Source organism: Equus caballus, chromosome 14 (genome assembly GCF_041296265.1).
Source record: "Equus caballus isolate H_3958 breed thoroughbred chromosome 14, TB-T2T, whole genome shotgun sequence".
Taxonomy (NCBI): domain Eukaryota; kingdom Metazoa; phylum Chordata; class Mammalia; order Perissodactyla; family Equidae; genus Equus; species Equus caballus.
In genome coordinates, this window is record NC_091697.1 from 65,606,220 (window position 1) to 65,622,660 (window position 16,441).

Below are 16,441 nucleotides of genomic sequence, written 5' to 3' on the forward strand. Positions count from 1 at the left end.
CCCTCCCAAATTCTTGGTTAATGTATTTTTTATTTTAAAGAAATCCACACCTTTAAAAAATGGGTTCTCTTCCTGCTCGGCTCCAATCAACCTCTCATCCCAAAAGGCCTCCAAACCCTTGACTGACCTGAGACTGCGAACTTGGGCACTGGCCTCCAGATTTCCCTTCCTCCTGCCTGTCATTTTCTCCAGACTCTTATTATCTGCAATATAAAATGCTGTGTGCTGATGGATATTGGCAGAACCTGGTTAAAATTCACTTCACATAGCTTGCTGTTACTTCAAAGGAACAAAGGTTTTTTTTTTTTTTTTAATCCTAAGAACAGAAAACCAAGTTATCTTTGTGGTGTTAAGCATGAAACTGGGTCTTTGTTTGAAAAGCAACATCTGATGTTTCCTTTCTTTTCAACTCAAACAACTGGGCACTTCTGTATTACGCATCCTGGTACCCGTGCTGTGGGATTTTGTCATGTCAGGAGCTGCTGACAGCTGACAAACTGCTGTGTGAAGGGCGATGCTTACCCTCACAAAATTCCTGAGCCTGCAAAGGAAAGAAAAGGCCTCTGTCTAAAGGCTGGAGAGTATATTTGTCTAGATTCTCTGCTCCTTTCATGCGGCAGGAATCTGTTTCAGGATAAGGTGTCTCTCTCCATCCCTAAACAGAGCATTATCTGGTACTCAGCCCAGACCCCTCCACATCCTCCGCTCATCTGCAGCTGTATATGCACTCCAAATCACCAACCACCTGCACTGCCAAAGCCCCAGCAAATTTCCAGTCAATTCTACATCACAGGAGTTCAGCCTATAAATAATAATTGAAAATGTGATATTTGATTAAAACATAAAACTCCAACAAATGTAACAGCCAAAACATATAAGCAAAGTATTTCATACTGACTGATTGACTTGCCTGGGTTTATATTAAGCAACCAAAATGAAGACGATAAAATTAATCATCGTTTAGCATAGGAGACTGCATAGTTTTGTTTCCTGCCTTTCGTCAGCACACTGCATTAATGTGGGTCAACAGTTACAACACTTCTAATGTCTAGCACATAAGAAGTGTTGACTTGCTTATCACCATCTGTCATTTAAAGAGATCTTATTTGAACTCCTCTACTGTCAACCTCAGAAAAGACTTAATTTTTATGCTTAGATTCTGGATGGATCATGGAGGGGAACATTCTTGTAGCATTTTTGATTGAGTCATTTTTTTCCCCTTCCTACAGGAAAAAGATGGCATTCTGCCCAGGTATACTGGTACATTGAACATAATGTCCAAGCCACCCTACAGTAAAGCCAGGACTGGACATTGTTGAAGGCAGCACAATTCAGTGTTGATCACTCTCTGCACATTTGAGTCTATGCGAGGTTGCCTGTAAAATCCTTAAAGCCAAATAAACAAACAAAATAAATAACAGGATGCACTTAACGTGCTTACAGAATTATAGGGTTTTGAGAGATGGCATGGTATCCTGCTAGAAGCCATAAAAATATCCCAGCTGTTTCCTAGTGTGCAGGAAATATATTGGTTTTACATTTTATAATTTCAAACTCTGTTGTCAACAGGCAACTTATGTTGCTTTATATTCCACTCATCACAACCTGCCATAATTCCTCATGGCAGAGCAAAGTAAAATATAATCCTCTCTGCTGACACTACTTATTGTTTTTTGTCTCCTATAAATGATTTGTGGCCCTGCTTTGAATTTTGGTAAGAAAGTGCATTTCCAGAAGCTTTTATAAGAAACAGCACATTCTACAGCACAGGAGATTCAGTCTCTTAGGAGACAGGAAAAGGCCATTTGGCTCTTTCTCACAAGCCATTTATGTTTTCTCCCATTTCTTGCTGCCAGTGTCCTTCAAGCCTCTCTTTTCAGAGAAATTCATCAAGCAGCTGTTGAATCTATTAGTCCCTTGCTTTAGTGCCCATCAGCCTGTATCTTCCTCAGGTAATCGTTGTAAGCCCTCTACAGCATCCTCTTAAGGTCCAGGTCAGACTGTCTCTTCCATTTCCATTTTATTGTTGATTCAAAGACTATCAAGTGATAATTGTCAAGAGCAGAAGAGGAGTCGACACCATTGTCCAGGAACCTTAAAAAGATTAGGAGCTCTGCCCAAGGTTTTATACTTCATTGGTTTCGAATATCTTACCCAAACACTGGCTATCCAACTCATAAAAAAGGCTAGATTCTTTTTTTAAAGGGGATTTGTGCATCCTACACTGAGATGTTATATCTTTATGGAACTTTTCTTTGGAGTCCTCAAGTCATAACCTGTTTTGACAGGGCTGCTTCCCCAGGTCCTCCAGGTTCGTGTTGAAGGCGGGACTTGAGAATGGAGCTGTGAACTGTGGCTCCCACAGTGGGAGGCAAAGTCTGTCTGCTTCAGGGGGCTGCTCTGATAGGCCCCAGGGATCTCATTGTGAAGAGAACAACCTGCTTCCTCAAAACGGTTTAAAGACAAACCAACTCAATGTAATCCTACTGTATTGCTATCTAAAGAAATAAAACCTTATGGCAAAAAGGTAAGAGCACAAACAATCACTCACATTAATAAAATTAGAAATCACAATTAAAGTTTCAACCTGAAAAACCTTATTATGTTTACTTAAAACACTTTCATGGTTTGAATTACATTTATGACAATTTAAGTCGTCAAGAATTGCAAATAGTAACATGAATTGTTTTAAGCTTTCTACAAATTTAGTTAATCTTCCATCAACCCTGTGATGTAGGTAATATTATTTGCCCATTTCAAAGATAAGATGGCAAGGCCCAGAGAGGTTAAGTAACTTGCTGGAGGTTACCCAGCTGGCAGTAGGGGAGCTGGAATTTAAAACTATGCACTGGATCCAGCGACCACACTCTAACCATTATACACACTGCCTCCCAAATTGTTATTGTGATATTTCCTTTGTACTTTGCAAATCATTTGTATTTTACTTATTTCCTGAAGTTTCCCAGTAAATATCTTCCTATTTTCCCGTATCTTCATTTTTGACGGTTAATGCATAAACAAAGTTTTAGACAAAGTAGATAATCTTCTTTCCTGAAGTTAAGGGGTGCTTATATTTAGAAATATAAACAAAACTTGCCATTCCCTCTTAACGGTATCCAGTCACTAAGGATTTATCCACCAGGGCAGGGAAGGTGAGGCTGCAGGAATGTCAAGGAAGCAACAGAGAAACTGGAAAACTTAGCAGTAGCTTCCATTCCTTGAGAGTTTACTAAACGCTCCAGAAACATTGTCTTTTTAAATCTGCCCTACAAATGTTTGGGCTTTGCGTATTTTCCCCATTCTAAAAATAAGGAAAATGGAGTTTATTTTTACACAGCAATAAGTTACGGAATCTGCTTTCAAACACAGGCCCCTCCGCCTCCTCACCCACTGCTCCGCACTGCCAGCAGTCAGAAGGGACCCCTGGAAGGCCCCATCCAATAATCTGCAGATTCACCTTGCAGAAAGGTTGCAAGCTTGAGAATTTGGTTTAAAATTCACTGCAGCAATGTCATGCTATATATGGTAGGCTTAAATCTCCAGGGTGGGGAATTATTACTTGCCTTCTCAAGGGAATGTGTTCGAATTTATTTCATTAATCTGATGTAAGCAACTCATATTTTCACACAACCTCATTTCCATTCATTCAGCTGCACGGGATGCTGGTTTCCGTGGTGGGCTTGTTTCATTGTTCAGGAGAGATTTCATCGACTAATTGAAAAGAACACAGCTCTGTCCTCAGCAGAGCTAAATACATACAACAATTTCACCACCAACGCCAGACACATTATCAGTGTCCTGATCTTTGGCCTCAGATACTTTCAAGAGATGTCCCAGGGGAAATCTTTCACTGGAATGTTAATCTGTTGCTTCTCTGACCTTCTACACATGTACCACATTATTATTACAACCCACATGCTTCTCTTTTCACGCTGTCATTTTGACAATGGAACCATCGGGCAATTCATCTTTAGACTAGATAGCTGGAACAAAGTGCATACCAGTAAGTGAAATCAGATTGGCTAATGGTATTGTTTAAATGCAATAACATTTCTCTTCTGAAATCCACCCAGATTGCGAATGATATGTCATGCCTGTGGGATGCTCGGCAACAATTAGCTACTGGTGATTCATCAAAGGGTCCCAGTGTGGGGATTTCTTTTTAACTTTTTTCTGAACATGCTTTGGAAACATAAATTAGTCCCTGAATTGGATTGGTGTGGATTTATCACTCGAGTTTCCTGTCTTTACCTTCTTTCTTCTTTCATCTGGCAGATGTTTGTTTCATCTTCAGATTTACTGAGAGTGGTGCCGGGATCTGAGAGCATTTAGCAATGCTGAAAAACCATTTCTTTTAAGACTGGGCTCAAATGTCAAATGTCACCTCCTCAGAGAGGCCTTCTTTTGACCACCCCACATAAAATAAACTTCACTCCTATTAGTATCTATCCTCTTTATCCTGCTTTACTTTTCTTTACAACACCTATCATCAGCTGTCTTAGGACATATTTATTCACTGGTTGACTATTTCACACCACTAGAAAGTAAGTTCCGTGATTGCAGGAATGTGGTTGTTTTGTACTCTGCTATCCCCACCGGGGCTAGGACAGTGCCTGACCCATAGTAGAGACTCAGAAAGATTTGAATTTGTTGAGTGATACAGAATCTTCCACCCTAGGACAGACAGGAGGGTGCTATTGAGGTAGCTGAGCAGCAAATCTTGCTGATAACCAGTAGGCATTTCTCTGTTAACAACCTTATAATTAAAACAAAGAAAACAATATTCAAATTACTGCTTCTTTCTTTCAACCTTATCTGCTGAAGCATTTGAAAAACAGGCCATCAGAAAGCTCTACTCTGTTTTGTTTTATGGATTCTTTTTGCTATGCTGACCATCATTTTCAAACATATAGAGAATAAGCAAGGTTTATTTAACAATATTATTCATGTTAGATGCCAGGAAGTTCTGAAGCTGTTATGAATAGAGCTTTCATCTGTATACTTCAGCTGAATAATCATAACTGAGGAGTCTTTTAAGGTTGGAGGATGATGTGTGTGTGTGTGTATACGTGCATCTACATCTTCAAGCCCCTTTCTAATTACCATAAGAAGGCCTCTAATATGAGCTTATATATTGCTTCAGTCCATTTGCAAATAACCCAATAAAAGCCAACGCTGTAAGCCATATTTACCTTATGGGAGATTATGTATTTTTGCAGGGTGCCTTATTGGCCTGAAAGAGTTCATCCTGCTTTCAAAATTAACAAACTTGTAAGTAACAGTCCTTGCAAAACTTGTAGGGAATGCTTCAGGATGTAGTTAGGTGGGAAGGGCATGAGTGATTCACTTTCCTTGGATCCTCCATAGACCTTAGTTACTTTCTTTCCCTACTGAGAAAATGACCAGTCTTCCTTTGTGGATGTGATAATTACTGCAATGGCATAATAACAATTGAGGAGAGTTGCTATGGAAATCCACAGTGCAATCCTAAGTGGTGGAGAAAATGGACAATTTAAGGAGTCCTGAAAAGATGCAGTTTCCGATCATCTGCTTTTAATATTTCAAATGATTTTTTAATCTTTTTTATTTGCTTAATAAGTCAACTTTTCCTCTACCCTCCCTGGAAGACTCCCTACACAATACTCAAAATATTTGCTTAAATTTGTAGTCAAGGTTAGTGTCAAATTCTGGGTCTCGTTGACTGGAGGCAAGCATAAACAAAAAGTTAGGAAGAGACGGTCAGGAGAGGTAAGAAGAAGATGGGAGATGTGAACCGTATTTAAATATAGCCTTCTAAAATATAGGATAAAATGCTTGAGGGATAAAAGATGATCTTAAAACACTATTCTTTAGAGACCCAAGCAGTCTCAAACAGCTCTCTTTAGGTTGATGAGAAAGAACAGTAGCAGAAAGGAAGCAAATCACGTGACTAAATGCAAATTGTAAGTCTCACGGAAGGAAAGGTAGAAGCTGAAGAATGACAAGAATTCTAGGCTCTTCTTCCACTCCCGGAGGAGATCTCACACACATTTTGACTTTATCACAGTGGGCCGCATGGTTAGCAGTGGCTTCTTTGAATGTCGAATTAAAGGACATGGTTGCTGCCTTCAGAGAATGTCAGTGGGAGCAAGAAATGAATACACGGAAGACCAGAACCTCAGCCGCAGGGACTTTCCTTTTTAAACAGGAGCTTGTTGTGTCCTTTCAAATCCAGCTACAATATGTACTTTGCAGAGTTATTGCTTTTAATCTTTATTGTTAGCTCCCTCTAAAGAAATTTGTAAAAGTGTAATGACAAATCCCGGAGCTGCATAAACCTGCATAGAAAGCTTCTAATTTCTCATTCATCTCAATGGAGATTAAATTGTTCAGATCAACTTTTCATTCAAGGGAGACAGAAAGGAGAGACAGTTGGTTTGAGTTAGTTCTTCCATAGAGGTGAACTGAAATTCATCAACTCTGGTTTACACTTCAACTTTTAGTTTACACATCAAGGTTTGTTTTACACTCAGCAAAATGTGTTAGATGAAACAAATTTCCAGAGGAGAAAAAACAGTCTTTAAAATTTGGAACTTTTACATGAGCACCTGAGGAGGTTGGAAAGAAAGAAGTGAGATCAAAGTGTAATAAAAAACTTAAAATGCTCTGAATTGTTGATTCAGTCAGTATATATTAATTGAGCACCTACTGTGTGTCAGGCATGGTTCTAGACTCTGATCACAGCTATGCTGATCAGCCACTTGGTGATTATCTGGGCAAGTGTTTGCCATCTCTGGGCTGTGGAGGTGCTTGTCCGAGCCAAGTCTGATCCTTTAACATGCGCCCTGGATCTCACTCCCCACCACACTCTTAAAAGACTGTGATAGTTTCCTACGACTGCCGTACTCATTACCACAAATTTAGTGGTTTAAAATTAAACACATTTTTCTAACAGTTCTGGAGGTCAGAGGTCTGAAATAGGTTTTATGGACCTAAAATCAAAGTATTGGCAAAACAATGTCCTTTTTGGAGACCCTAAGGGAGAATCTGTTCCTTACCTTTGCCAACCTTTAGAGGCTGCTCATACTCTTTGGCTTGTGGCTGCATCACTCTGACCTCTGCGTCTGTCATCACATCTCCCTCTCTGACTCCAGCTCTCCTGCCTCCCTCTTATCTGGACCCTTGTGACTACAGTGCACTCACCCAGATATTCCAAGATAATCTCCCCATTCTAAGGTCCTTAACTTAATCATATCTGCCAAATCCCCTTTTGCCACATAAAGTAACATATGCACAGGTTCCGGGCATTAGGGTAGGGACATTTTTGGGGGGGCTATTATTCTGCCTGCTATAGGGAGCAAACACCATGATTTAGTCTTTCATTTCTTGTATGATACTCATCCTCATCCATCTCTTGCTCTCACTGAGATATGCTTTTGGCACACTTCAGAACAGCCCTCACTTCTCCCAACCACAATTACTTCTTCACAGAAACTGCCCTTTGCAAGGTCGCCTAGATTCTCTCCAACGCAGTATTAACTTGATGCATTTTAGGACCTATCTTTGTTAACATCTGTTCAGTATGACACATCGATGGTCATTCTTGCCTTCTTATTAATAATAATAAGGCAGCTCTCGTTATCTAGTGTTTACTCTGCTCCAGGCCCTAAGCTAAACACTTTCCAAACATTGTTTCATTTGTTCCTGTCAACAATCCCATGAATTGAGCATCATTTTCCACACCGTAAATGATAAAACAGAGGCTTAGAGAAGCAACATCGAGTACTACCTAGAACTTTCTAACCTCTGTCTTCAACTCCCACTTTTCCTTCAAGTGACAAATCTAGACAACTGACTGGTCCCTGGATGTCCTAATATGTTTGTCCCAACACTCCTCTAATTGTTAACCAGTGAAATGCTACCACCCAAGTCTCGCCAGCAAGAAATCTGGCAGGCACCTCAGATTTCTCCTTTTCCTCCCACATCCAAGAAGCCTCCGAGGCCCGTTGACTCTATCTTCTAAGTGTCTCTTGAGTCTTTCTCTTTCTCTCCGTTTTCATGGCCACCACCTCACTTCTCACTTGTTTGGACTCTCATTTTCTTGTGCCAATTACTAAACTAGCTTCTAACTGACTTCTCTGTCTTGATTGTTACCCATTCACTCTATTCTCATCTTTGTGAATTTACTCTATACCTTGTTTCCAGAATAATCTTTGGAAAATGTAATTCTTGTCCTGTCATTTCCATACTTAAAATTCTGTAATAGTTCTCATTTGCCTTCAAGTCTTATCTTCTTGTATCTCTATCCCTCCATTCAGCCTGTTCCCTCTGTGTCACACGCCCTCCTCACTTTTCTCTCTTCTTCCTCTCACCATAAACATAGCACTAAATTAATAAGCTAAGGCATAAGTGAATGAACATTTGGATAATTTTTCACACTCAGTAAGAAATAAAAACTAAAATAATTTTAGGATGAATTTTTTAATCATTGGAAAATTTGAAAAAATAAAAATACTGGGATAGGTTTGGCAAGACAAGCAAGCACTTAAATTGTTTAAGGGAGTGTAACTTGGGTTTCCCTTTCTAAAAATCATTTTGTTAATACATAACAAGAGCCTTAAAAATGTACATTCCAGGGGCCAGCTTGGTGGTGTAGCAGCTAAGCTCGTGTGCTCCACTTTGGCGGCCTGGGGTTCTCTGGTTTGCATCCCAGGCATGGACCTAGCACCACTCATCAAGCCACGCTGAGGCAGCATCCCACATAGCAGAACTACAAGGACCTACGAATACATTATACAGCTATGTACTAGGGGGCTTTGGGGAGGAAGAAAAGCAAAAGAAGACTAGCAATAGATGTTAGCTCAGGCCCAATCTTTAAAAAAAAACTGTATATTTGACCTAGTATTTCCACTTCTAAGACTATAAATCTTCACATTCAAGAACATTGCAATATTATTCATTGGGAAAAATTTACAGACACATCCAACAATAAAGTAATGATTTAAAAATTAAGATATGTTATAGGCTAGAGTAGTTTGTATCCATTATAAATCATGTTTTCTAAAACATAGCATAGGAAAATATTCTTAATACAATTTTAAATAGAGAAAGCAGAACTTTTACCCCATAAAATACATATTTACATAAAAAACTAGAAAACAAGCCAAATAAGGGAATATATTAATGGCAATATTTCTGATAGTAGGATTTGCAATGGCTTAAATTATTTTTTTTATACTTAATTTTATTTTCAGGGGTTAGGGATGGGAGATTGATGCATAGACAGAGCATAGAAGATTTCTAGGGTGGTAAAAATACTCTGTGTGATATTGTAATGGTGGATACATGTCATTACACATTTATCCAAACCTATGAAACATACATCACCAAGAGTGAAACTTAACATAAACTATGGACTTTGGGGTGATTACAATGTGTCAGTGTAGCTTAATCAATTATAACAAATGTACCCCTCTGGTGGAGGATGCTGATAATGGGGGAGGCTATGCATGTGTGGGGGTAGGTGGTATATGGGAAATCTCTGTACCTCCCTCTTAATTTTGCTGTAAACCTAAAAATGCTCTAAAAAATTGTCTTATTTTTTTTTTCTTTATCCTTTTAGTATGCGAGTGTAGCCTATGGAGACAGATTGTCTGGATTCAGGTTGATGTCCCAGTTCCATTTCTTACTTTCTGTGTGACTGCAAGCAAGTTACGTAACCTCCCTAAACTCCATTTTCTCATCTGTAAATTGGAAAACATAGACTAGTGGGTAAAAATAATAATAATAGATTTTTAACATTTATGTAATATAACTCATATAAAGATCTTAGCATAATGTCTGACACAGCCTAAGAGCTTATTGAATGAAATCTATTGCTATAGTTCTTATTAAATATACAATTATTACTACAGATTCACAAGTATTTTTTATTTGTTGTATGTAATTATAAAAATTAAATAAAATTGATAATAAAAATGTGGAAGCTGAAAGTCAAGGAGAAAGTCCATTTTTCAACCCCTATTCAGGGCCTAAATTAAGCCCTAAGAGGGCAGGGCAGATAGACAACTGCACAGTGACATCCGAATAACAAGGAGATTATATTTCTGAAGAAAATGGAGTTTTGCCTTTTTCCAAGGAGCAAACAATTAAAGCAAAGGAGCTTCATGTTCAGAAATATGCACTTCAAAATATGGAGGAGATGGTGTCCACTGGGGGTGTAAAGAACAGGTGTCCCTGGGCAGCCCAACCTGAGCATAGCATGTCTCAGCATAACTCTTGAGGAAGGCTAGAAGTAATGAGCTGTATTTGTTATCTCTTGCTGTGTAACAAATTGCCCTAAGCCTTGGCAGACAGAAACAATAGACATCTATTATCTCACAGCGTCTCTGGGTCAGAATTTGGGCATGATTAGCTGGGTTCTCTAACAAGGCTGTAGTCATCTCAAGACTTGATTGGGAAGGCTAGGCTCCTAGCTCACTCTCATAGTTGTTGACAAGATCCTTTTCCTTGTGAGTTATTGGTCTAAACCTTAGTCCCTCACAAGCTGTTAGCTAGAGATTTCCCTTGGTTTCTTGCCATATGTTCATCTTTGTTGAGCATCTTACAACATAGCAGCTTGCTTCATCAGAGTGAGAAAGTGAGAGGGCAAGAGAGTATCAGCTAGAGAGAGAGTTTTAGCAAGATTAAAGTCAGTAACTTTTTGTAACCTAATCATGGAAATGGCACCCATCACCTTTGCTACATTATACTCATTATGAGCAAGTCGCTAGATCCAGATCACACTCAAAGGGAGGGTACTATATGAGGGCATGAATACCAAGAGGTAAAGGTCATTGGGAGTCATGTCTGAAGCTACCTACCTCAATAGCCCTAGTTAGTGGCCAATCACAGCAGCCACCTCAACTGATATGACAGAGGAATGGTTTGTTAAATGCTGCAGTGTTAACAAGCTAAGTATTTAGGTTAATGTACATTTCTATCTCTCTGCTTTTGCCAAAATAAAATGAAAAGCTAAACGGAAAATGACTTAGGATAAGTGTTTATAAACTGTTCAGTTACCTAATAAAGAGACCATTAGGGATGAAAAAGTAGAGAGCAGGCCTAGCCCATATTAAAGCCTCAGGAAAGTAATAGATAAAGCTGATTTTCATATTTGAGAAATTTGGGCCAAATGGTATCCAGGAGTTCCTAGGAGAAATTAAGTATAGAGTAACTAAGATATTGAAAATGGTTTTCACAGCTACACCAAAAAAACACTAGCTCCAAAAGATTGAAAATTCATTGGTATTAAAACACTTTATTTATGCAGAGTCAGTGAAGATGCTAGGCACTGAGGGCTCAGTCAGTCTTCCAGTCATTCCAAGCAAACCCCCACACTCTTCCTGGAGATAAAGTCATATTGTGGTCAGTTGTATACCTGGAGAGACAAGTTTAACGTTGACCTCTAACCTTGCCACTCACAGGCCACGAGACCACTTAGAAAGTGATTTACCTCTATAAATTTGGTGAGTCTTAACTAGAATAAATGCAAAGTGCACAGTGCAAAACATGGCACATATCAGTTGGTCAATAAATTATAGATTTGAATGACAATTAGTTCAGGGTTTTAGAGCATGGATTTTGGTGTCAGGTAAGTTGACATACCAGGGGTCAAATTCTAGTTTTGCTATTTACTGCCTGTGAAATATTAGGTAAAAAAATACAATGTGTTTTAGCTTCAGTTTTATTGTCTGAAATGGATATAGTATCTATTTTAGAAGGTTATTGTGAGGATAAAATGAATATTATGTAAATGTATATAGCCATTAGCCCGGTGCCTACCAGTGTAAGTCCTTCAAAAACTATGGTTAGTCTTCAAATGACTGAGTGAAACCAAATTAACTTGATGTAGAATTTTTGTGATGTTTCTTAATGAATTATAAATGACAGAGAGAATTCATCATTGATGATGAATTGGAAGTTAGCCAAACAACAAAAAAAGTCATAGAGTAAAAGTGAGGAAATGATTCTATAAGCTTGGAGATGTTAGTAGTAGAGAGTTGAGATAAAACAGTCAAAAGCCAGGTTCTCTAAAGTTAAAGGAGTTTATTTAATAAGAATACGTCTAGTAAACGGGCCTTTGAAAGTCAACACTACTTTTAAATACCTTCCATTTATGGATTGCCTCCCACAGCAATGATGCTGGAAAGCTGATCAAATGGATCTGTGTCACTCAGGGTTGACTTGAGACATGTGGTTGTTCTGGGAAGACTAGAAAATTGGCACCTCTTATACCATATTTTCTTTAAATATTTGTACATCCTTTTTTGTGGAAGCTGGAAGAAACGGATTTTTCTATTAACAAAAACAGTCACTTAGTAACTTCACTATCTACAGAAGGGTAGACTGAAAAAAAACATTTCCCACATTTTCTGTAGTTTTCTCAATTTTCTTTTGTAATTTTCTAGATGAACAATATCTTGGGAAGCAAATTAAGGGATTTAACATTTAGATGATTAAACTAAATCACTCATTCCCGGTGAGCAAAACAACGTGCATTATTGATTTTTGAGCTCAGCTGACTGCAAGCCCATGTGCAATTCACAGAAGTGCTCAACACAGACAGGTTGACACCAGTGAGGAGAGAAACCAATTTACATTTTGCCAATTTATTCCAGTGATGTTTCAGTTCCTCTTTTAGATCTGCGTCCTAGGTGGATACCCAGCTTGCCTTCCCATTAATTTAGCTCTGAATTCTACTCCAAAATCTGTGAGTTGTTGAAACAAAATGAAAAAAATATTCCAGGGATGTGACTCTTCCAGGGAAAGCAATTCTGAAGACAGCACTTCATAGGAAATGCTGCCATTGGATCATCAAAAAGTGCTGCAGGTTGATTGGCAGGAAGGCATGGAGAGGCAGGGACTTTCATGGTAACCTCAGTAATTAAGCTTGGTGGGCTGCCCCTCTATTGAGCACTGAGTTTGAATCCACTGATTTTGCGGTCTCTTTCATTCTCCCAAAGCATTCCGCTAGCTGAGTAGGACAATCTTCCCAAGTGGAGAAAAAGCATTCCTCATTTCTCAGACCATCTGCACTTTGGTTGACAGTGTTTTTTTAGACCACTTTGAATTGCAGAGGTGTTACAGGGTATGAATAAGAGGTTGACATGAATTTCTATGATGAAAGATTATCGAGACAAAATATGCTAAGGGTAGAAGGAAAATACATCTATTGATCTTCCAACTGTTTAATAAAAATTAGAATTTATTCCCCCAAGGCTTAAGTCTCTATATTCGATTCCTCTGAATTAATTTGCCCTCCAGTTTTAGTTACTAGTTTACGCGTGGGGGGAAATCAGTTTCAAAAGATTTCACACTAACCTGCTGACAATAGTAGAATATCTTCCTAAATTGGAAAGGGAAGCAGAAGGAAAATGACACCACCATAGAGCATGGTCCCCAGTTCCCTGAACTATTGTATGTCAGGCTTCTCTGTCAGTCCTGAACAGTCTATTTTACTCAGGAGATTCAGTGTTTAAAAAAAAAAGGAAAATTACCCCTGGTTGCATGAAAAAAGTAAGGGGCACTGGAAAGTTGGCTTAATTCATCCCATTTTACTCTAATGGATCCCAACAGTGTTTATTTTCCACAGTCCTGTCAGACTCAGTTTTAATATATCCATTTCTTAAAGAACTTCTCTGCCTTTCAAAAAATAAATGAATTAATATCATCTTGATTTACTGTGAGTCATTAGCTAGCCCTTACCCTAAGACCTGTATGGGGAAAAAATGCCAGAGGGAGCATCAAGACCTCCAATAATCATTTTGGGTTCTAGATTAACTTTATTATCAGTAGCCTCAGCTGTATCTGATCTTTCTTTGTGAACTACGTCTGGATCTTTTGAGAGTGATTTTTTTCATTCTTTTCACTTTTTGATACTGTCAAGGCTGGGGCAACTTGTTGTGAATACAAACATGCAGGATCTCTTTGTTTTCTAGCAAGCATCTTCCAGGGTGAAGAGAAGAGAAGAGAAATTGTACACCCAGAACCTCCAGTCTAAGAAACAATTCCCTACCAGATAGAAAATATGAACAAGACTCAGCCTTTGGATCATCTCATGTGGTTTTGTGATTTCTCCTGCCGTCTGGACAACTAAGGTTCTTTTGCCATTAAGCAAAATTCTCTTCTTGATGTCTTCGCTAGGTGATGCTGCTGGAGAATTTGGTTTCTTAGTACTTTTCAGGGCAAGTCCATCCAGATTTTCCCATCCTATGCAAAGGTGCCAAGTCTGTGGACTTCCTGCTACCTACCTCCCTCTTACACCACCATCACTCCCATACTCCTACACTACCTCCCTGACCCCCACCCTTCTACTGGTCCTGCCTCTGCTCTGGAAGGGAATCTGAGGTCGAACCAAAGTTGCTTATTGCTCAATCTGGGTCAGATCCTCTCATACTAGTGTCCCAGCTGATGCTCAGGGCTTTTAGTTCTCTGGCTTTATGAGAAGATGAGTCATCCTTTTGCACAACAGAGAAGAATCAAAGTCCTCTCCAGAGGACTTAGCAAAGAGAATTAGTCTAACGGTACCTGTTTGATCAGACCTCCTGTGACCCTAGGTCTCTTAACAAAGTGGAGCGGGGCGCTGCTCAACTCATCCTGAATAACTCATAATGACTCATCTCTTTTTTATAAACTCCGTATTTTAATCCCTAAGTGAGGGGAAAGGTTTCTGTTTTAGCATCACAAAATTATTATGAGAAAATCACGGTCCTTGGAACCAAATTTATCTGTGGCAGATTATATTTTCAAAAGATGGCCATCAAATGAGCTTCCGTCCCATATGCTCTTCTAAAATCTTACCACTTCTCCCATAAAGAGGTGCAATCTAGCTACCGTCTCCTTCAAATTCATCAGGCTGTGACTTGTTCATAATCAATAGAATGGATGGAAGTGACACTGAATGATTTCTGAGGTTGGGTCATAAAAGACAATGGCGCTTCTGCCTTGTTTGCTGGCATACTAATTTTTGACACCTTCATGCAGCACGTATGCAAACCAACAATTCTGAGACTTTGATGTTGTTAGGAAGTCCAACAGCCTGTGCAGAAAGACCCCATGGGAATGCCCTGAGCCTACATGAGGCAAAAGAAATGCCCAGCCAGCCCTCAGATCTTCCAGTTCTAGTGAAAATTGGACTACAACCACAAGAACAGCCACCACGCCAGAACTGTCCCGCTGAACTCTTCCAGAGTTTCTGATCAATGGAAACTGTGAGAGATAATAAAATGACTGTTGTCATTTTAAGACACTATGTTTAGGAATGATTCATTATACGGCAATAGCTAACTAGAACAATGCCTATGTTAGTCAGCTCAGGCTGCCATAACGAAATAGCACTGATTGGCTGGCTTAAACAGCAGAAATTTATTTTCTCACAGTTTGGGAGGCTAAAAGTCCCAGATCAAGTTTCTGGCCATTTGGTTCCAGGTGAGAGCTCTCTTCCTGGCTTTCAAATTGCCACCATCTTGCTATGTCCTCACATGGCCTGTTCTCAGTGTGTGTGCGTGGAGAGAGACGGTGTGAGCTCTCTGGCATTTCTTCTTATAAGAACGATAATCCTGTAGGATCAAGGCCTCACCCTTATGATCTCTTTTAACCTGAATTACTTCCTTAGAAATCTCATCTCTAAATACACCTACTCTGTGGGTTAGGCCTTCAACATATAAATTTAGGGAGGACACAAATATTTAGTCCATAACAATGTCTAAGTTCAAATTACAGTTGTGCCACTATAAAATATACTCCATTTGAAAAATTTACTTAACTTCTCTGAGTCTCAAATTTTCTCTTGTGTAAACATGAAAATAATAATCCTATCTCATCAGATTCTTTAGAGAGATAAATGAGAACAAGTATATGACAACTTTGTTCATCTCTAGAGAGTGGAGATGGCAATTCCTAGGCCTTTTCAGCCAGCCATCCCCACTGCCTCCTGGTCTCTGACTATTTAGGAGCACTGAGACATCATACCATGATCAAACCAAGCTCTTGCTTCTATTGAGCTAGCTAACAGCCAACACATTGTTAAATAATCATTGATGCATTCAAAATATATAACAATACCTATTAGGAGCTTGGTGCTGAAAGGGAAGATAAATAAGCCATGATTCTTCTCTCAGGGAACTTGCCTTCTGATGGGGCAGACAGTCCCATGAACAAATATTTACATTGCGATTTGACAAGTGCTTAATGAAAAGTGCTATCTATGGAAGAACTAGGTGACTTATGTCACTATCTCATTTAATCTTCACCAGGGTCAAGAAAACTAAAGCTCAGGGAGATTAAGTGACCTCCTTTCCCCAAATCACACACCTTGCAAGTGGCCGAAACAGAACCTAATTCCATCTCACATTCTCTCAATCTCAGTGTTTTTATGTTACATGCTGAAAGAAAAAAACTACCAACCAAGAATACTTTACCC